We start from the raw sequence: 6,516 nt of genomic DNA, 5'->3' as shown, positions 1-6,516 counted from the left end.
AAGTCTACGCCCGAAACATAAAATGCAAAAAAAATACAACAGTGTTTCCATCATATAACAGGAATAATTGCGACCAGTTTGAAAGTGATGGACAATTCTACGTTCCGGGCAACCTACGCTTCTCTCTAGGGCGTTGCTCCGCCAGATCGAATAGCTAGTGCCTTAGAAGTCAACGCCAGAAGCATAAAATACAATATAAGTACAACAGTTTTTCCATCGTAGAAAACGAATAATTGCAACCAGTATCAAACTTATGGTCATTTCTACTTTCCGAGCAACCTAGGCTTCACCCTAGGGCGTTGCTCCAACAGATTGATTAGTTAGGGCCTTAGAAGTCTACGCCCGAACCATAAAATGCCAAAAAAATACAACAGTGTTTCCATCATTTAACAGGAATAATTTCGACCAGTTTGAAAGTGATGGCCAATGCTACGTTCCGGGCAACCTAGGTTTCACTCCATGGCGTTGCTCCACCAGACCGAATAGTTACGGCCTAAGAAGTCAACGCCAGAAGCATAAAATACGATATAAGTACAACAGCATTTCCATCGTATAAAACGAATAATTGCAACCAGTATGAAACTTATGGTCATTTCTACCTTCCGAGCAACCTAGGCTACACCCTAGGGCCTTGCTCCAACAGATTGAATAGTTAGGGCCTTAGAAGTCAACGCCCGATCCATAAAATGCAAAAAAAATACAACAGTGTTTCCATCATATATCAGGTATAACTGCAACCAGTTTGAAAGTGATGGCCAATTCTACGTTCCGGGAAACCTAGGTTTCACTCCATGGCGTTGCTCCACCAGACTGAATAGTTACGGCCTAAGAAGTCAACGGCAGAAGCATAAAATACGATATAAATACAACAGCTTTTCAACCGTATAAAACGAATAATTGCAACCAGTATGAAACTTATGGTCATTTCTACTTACCGAGCAAGCTAGGCTTCACCCTAGGGCGTTGCTCCAACGGATTGAATAGTTAGGGCCGTAGAAGTCAACGACCGAACCATAAAATGCAAAAAAAATACAACAGTGTTTCCATCATATAACAGGAATAAGTGCAACCAATTTGGAAAGTGATGGCCAATTCTACGTTCCGGGCAACCTAGGCTTCACTCTAGGGCGTTGCTCCACCAGATCGAGTAGTTAGTGCCTTAAAAGTCAACGCCAGAAGCATAAAATACAATATAAATACAACAGCTTTTCCATCGTTTAAAACGATTGATTGCGACCAGTATGAAACTTATGGTCATTTCTACTTTCCGAGCAACCTAGGCTTCACCATAGGGCGTTGCTCCCACAGATTGAATAGTTAGGGCCTTAGAAGTCTACGCCCGAACCATAAAATGCAAAAAAAATACAACAGTGTTTCCATCATATAACAGGAATAATTGCGACCAGTTTGAAAGTGATGGACAATTCTACGTTCCGGGCAACCTAGGCTTCACTCTAGGGCGTTGCTCCAACAGATCGCATAGTTAGTGCCTTAGAAGTCAACGCTAGAAGCATAAAACACAATATAAATACAACAGCTTTTCCACCGTATAAGATGAGTAATTGCAACCAGTATGAAACTTATGGTCATTTCTACTTTGCGAGCAACCTAGGCTTCACCCTAGGGCATTGCTCCCACAGATTGAATAGTTAGGGCCTTAGAAGTCTACGACCGAAACATAAAATGCAAAAAAAATACAACAGTGTTTCCATCATATAACAGGAATAATTGCGACCAGTTTGAAAGTGATGGACAAGTCTACGTTCCGGGCAACCTAGGCTTCACTCTAGGGCGTTGCTCCAACAGATCGAATAGTTAGTGCCTTAGAAGTCAACGCCAGAAGCATAAAATACAATATAAATACAACAGCTTTTCCATCGTATAAAACGAATAATTGCAACCAGTATGAAACTTATGGTCATTTCTACGTTCCGGGCAACCTAGGCTTCACTCTATGGCGTTCTTGCACCACATCGAATAGCTACGGCCTCAGAAGTCAACGCCTGAAGTATAAAATACAATAAAAATACAACAGTCTTTCCATCCTATAACAGGAATAATTGCAGCCCGTGTGAAAGTGATGGTCATTTCTATGTTCCAGGCAACCTAGGCTTCACTCAACGGCGTTGTTCCACCAGATCGAATAGTTAGGGCCTAAGAAGTGAACGCCAGAGGCATAAAATACAATATAAATATAACAGCCTTTCCATCCTATAACAGGAATAATTGCAACCCGTGTGAAAGTGATGGTCATTTCTACGTTCCAGGCAACCTATGCTTCACTCTAGGGCGTTGTTCCACCAGATTGAATAGTTAGGGCCTAAGAAGTCAACGCCAGAAGCATAAAATGCAATATAAGTACAACAGTTTTTCCATCGTATAAAACGAATAATTGCAACCAGTATGAAACTTATGGTCATTTCTACTTTCCGAGCAACCAAGGCTTCACCCTAGGGCGTTGCTCCAACGGATTGAATAGTTAGGGCCTTAGAAGTCAACGCCCGAACCATAAAATGCAAAAAAAATGCAACAGTGTTTCCATCATATAACACGAATAAATGCAACCAGTTTGAAAGTGATGGCCAATTCTACGTTCCGGGCAACCTAGGTTTCACTCCAGGGCGTTGCTCCACTAGACCGAATAGTTACGGCCTAAGAAGTCAACGCCAGAAGCATAAAATACGATATAAATACAACAGCTTTTCCATCGTATAAAACGATTGATTGCGACCAGTATGAAACTTATGGTCATTTCTACTTTCCGAGCAACCTAGGCTTCACCCTAGGGCGTTGCTCCCACAGATTGAATAGTTAGGGCCTTAGAAGTCTACGCCCGAACCATAAAATGCAAAAAAAATACAACAGTGTTTCCATCATATAACAGGAATAATTGCGACCAGTTTGAACGTGATGGACAATTCTACGTTCCGGGCAACCTAGGCTTCACTCTAGGGCGTTGCTCCAACAGATCGCATAGTTAGTGCCTTAGAAGTCAACGCTAGAAGCATAAAACACAATATAAATACAACAGCTTTTCCACCGTATAAAACGAATAATTGCAACCAGTATGAAACTTATGGTCATTTCTACTTTGCGAGCAACCTAGGCTTCACCCTAGGGCGTTGCTCCCACAGATTGAATAGTTAGGGCCTTAGAAGTCTACGACCGAAACATAAAATGCAAGAAAAATACAACAGTGTTTCCATCATATAACAGGAATAATTGCGACCAGTTTGAAAGTGATGGACAAGTCTACGTTCCGGGCAACCTAGGCTTCACTCTAGGGCGTTGCTTCAACAGATCGAATAGTTAGTGCCTTAGAAGTCAACGCCAGAAGCATAAAATACAATATAAATACAACAGCTTTTCCATCGTATAAAACGAATAATTGCAACCAGTATGAAACTTATGGTCATTTCTACGTTCCGGGCAACCTAGGCTTCACTCTATGGCGTTCTTGCACCACATCGAATAGCTACGGCCTCAGAAGTCAACGCCTGAAGTATAAAATACAATAAAAATACAACAGTCTTTCCATCCTATAACAGGAATAATTGCAGCCCGTGTGAAAGTGATGGTCATTTCTATGTTCCAGGCAACCTAGGCTTCACTCAACGGCGTTGTTCCACCAGATCGAATAGTTAGGGCCTAAGAAGTGAACGCCAGAAGCATAAAATACAATATAAATATAACAGCCTTTCCATCCTATAACAGGAATAATTGCAACCCGTGTGAAAGTGATGGTCATTTCTACGTTCCAGGCAACCTATGCTTCACTCTAGGGCGTTGTTCCACCAGATTGAATAGTTAGGGCCTAAGAAGTCAACGCCAGAAGCATAAAATACAATATAAGTACAACAGTTTTTCCATCGTATAAAACGAATAATTGCAACCAGTATGAAACTTATGGTCATTTCTACTTTCCGAGCAACCAAGGCTTCACCCTAGGGCGTTGCTCCAACGGATTGAATAGTTAGGGCCTTAGAAGTCAACGCCCGAACCATAAAATGCAAAAAAAATGCAACAGTGTTTCCATCATATAACACGAATAAATGCAACCAGTTTGAAAGTGATGGCCAATTCTACGTTCCGGGCAACCTAGGTTTCACTCCAGGGCGTTGCTCCACTAGACCGAATAGTTACGGCCTAAGAAGTCAACGCCAGAAGCATAAAATACGATATAAATACAACAGCTTTTCCATCGTATAAAACGATTGATTGCGACCAGTATGAAACTTATGGTCATTTCTACTTTCCGAGCAACCTAGGCTTCACCCTAGGGCGTTGCTCCCACAGATTGAATAATTAGGGCCTTAGAAGTCTACGCCCGAACCATAAAATGCAAAAAAAATACAACAGTGTTTCCATCATATAACAGGAATAATTGCGACCAGTTTGAAAGTGATGGACAATTCTACGTTCCGGGCAACCTAGGCTTCACTCTAGGGCGTTGCTCCAACAGATCGCATAGTTAGTGCCTTAGAAGTCAACGCTAGAAGCATAAAACACGATATAAATACAACAGCTTTTCCACCGTATAAAACGAATAATTGCAACCAGTATGAAACTTATGGTCATTTCTACTTTGCGAGCAACCTAGGCTTCACCCTAGGGCGCTGCTCCCACAGATTGAATAGTTAGGACCTTAGAAGTCTACGCCGAAACATAAAATGCAAAAAAAATACAACAGTGTTTCCATCATATAACAGGAATAATTGCGACCAGTTTGAAAGTGATGGACAAGTCTACGTTCCGGGCAACCTAGGCTTCACTCTAGGGCGTTGCTCCAACAGATCCAATAGTTAGTGCCTTAGAAGTCAACGCCAGAAGCATAAAATACAATATAAATACAACAGTTTTTCCATCGTATGAAACAAGTAATTGCAACCAGTATGATCCATATGGTCATTTCTACTTTCCGAGCAACCTAGGCTTCACCCTAGGGCGTTGCTCCAACGGATTGAATAGTTAGGGCCTAAGAAGCGAACACCAGAAGCATAAAATGCAATAAAAATACAACAGATTTTCCAATGTATAACAGGATTAATTGCAACCAGTTTGAAAGTGATGGTCATTTCTCCTTTCCGGGCAACCTAGACTTCACTCTAGGGCGTTGCTCCACTAGATCGAATAGCTAGGGCCTTAGAAGTCAACGCCAGAAGCATAAAATGCAATATAAATACAACAGTTTTACCATCGTATAAAACGAATAAGTGCAGCCAGTATGAAACTGATGGTCATTTCTACTTTCCGAGTAACCTAGGCTTCACCCTAGGGCGTTGCTCGAACAGATTGAATAGTTAGGGCCTTAGAAGTCAACGCCCGAAGCATAAAATGCAATAAAAATACAACAGTGTTTCCATCGTATAAAACGAATAATTGCAACCAGTAAGAATCTTATGGTCATTTCTACTTTCCGAACAAGCTAAGCTTCACCCTAGGGCGTTGCTCCAACAGATTCAATAGTTAGGACCTTAGAAGTGAACGCCCGAACCATAAAATGCAAAAAAAATACAACAGTGTTTCCATCATATAACAGGAATAATTGCATGCAGTTTGAAAGTGATAGCCAATTCTACGTTCCGGGCGACCTACGCTTCTCTCTAGGGCGTCGCTCCGCCAGATCGAATAGATGGTGCCTTAGAAGTCAACGCCAGAAGCATAAAATACAATATAAGTACAACAGTTTTTCCATCGTATAAAACGAATAATTGCAACCAGTATCAAACTTATGGTCATTTCTACTTTCCGAGCAACCTAGGCTTCACCCTAGGGCGTTGCTCCAACAGATTGATTACTTAGGGCCTTAGAAGTCTACGCCCGAACCATAAAATGCAAAAAAAATACAACAGTGTTTCCATCATTTAACAGGAATAACTGCAACCAGTTTGAAAGTGATGGCCAATGCTACGTTCCGGGCAACCTAGGTTTCACTCCATGGCGTTGCTCCACCAGACCGAATAGTTACGGCCTAAGAAGTCAACGCCAGAAGCATAAAATACGATATAAGTACAACAGCATTTCCATCGTATAAAACGAATAATTGCAACCAGTATGAAACTTATGGTCATTTCTACTTTCCGAGCAACCTAGGCTCCACCCTAGGGCCTTGCTCCAACAGATTGAATAGTTAGGGCCTTAGAAGTCAACGCCCGATCCATAAAATGCAAAAAAAATACAACAGTGTTTCCATCATATATCAGGTATAACTGCAACCAGTTTGAAAGTGATGGCCAATTCTACGTTCCGGGAAACCTAGGTTTCACTCCATGGCGTTGCTCCACCAGACTGAATAGTTACGGCCTAAGAAGTCAACGGCAGAAGCATAAAATACGATATAAATACAACAGCTTTTCAATCGTATAAAACGAATAATTGCAACCAGTATGAAACTTATGGTCGTTTCTACTTACCGAGCAAGCTAGGCTTCACCCTAGGGCGTTGCTCCAACGGATTGAATAGTTAGGGCCGTAGAAGTCAACGACCGAACCATAAAATGCAAAAAAAATACAACAG

This window comes from Calliopsis andreniformis, unplaced genomic scaffold, assembly GCF_051401765.1.
Source record: "Calliopsis andreniformis isolate RMS-2024a unplaced genomic scaffold, iyCalAndr_principal scaffold0014, whole genome shotgun sequence".
Classification (NCBI taxonomy): Eukaryota; Metazoa; Arthropoda; class Insecta; order Hymenoptera; family Andrenidae; genus Calliopsis; species Calliopsis andreniformis.
The sequence above is the reverse complement of the archived record's forward strand: the minus strand, read 5'-3'. Positions refer to the sequence as shown.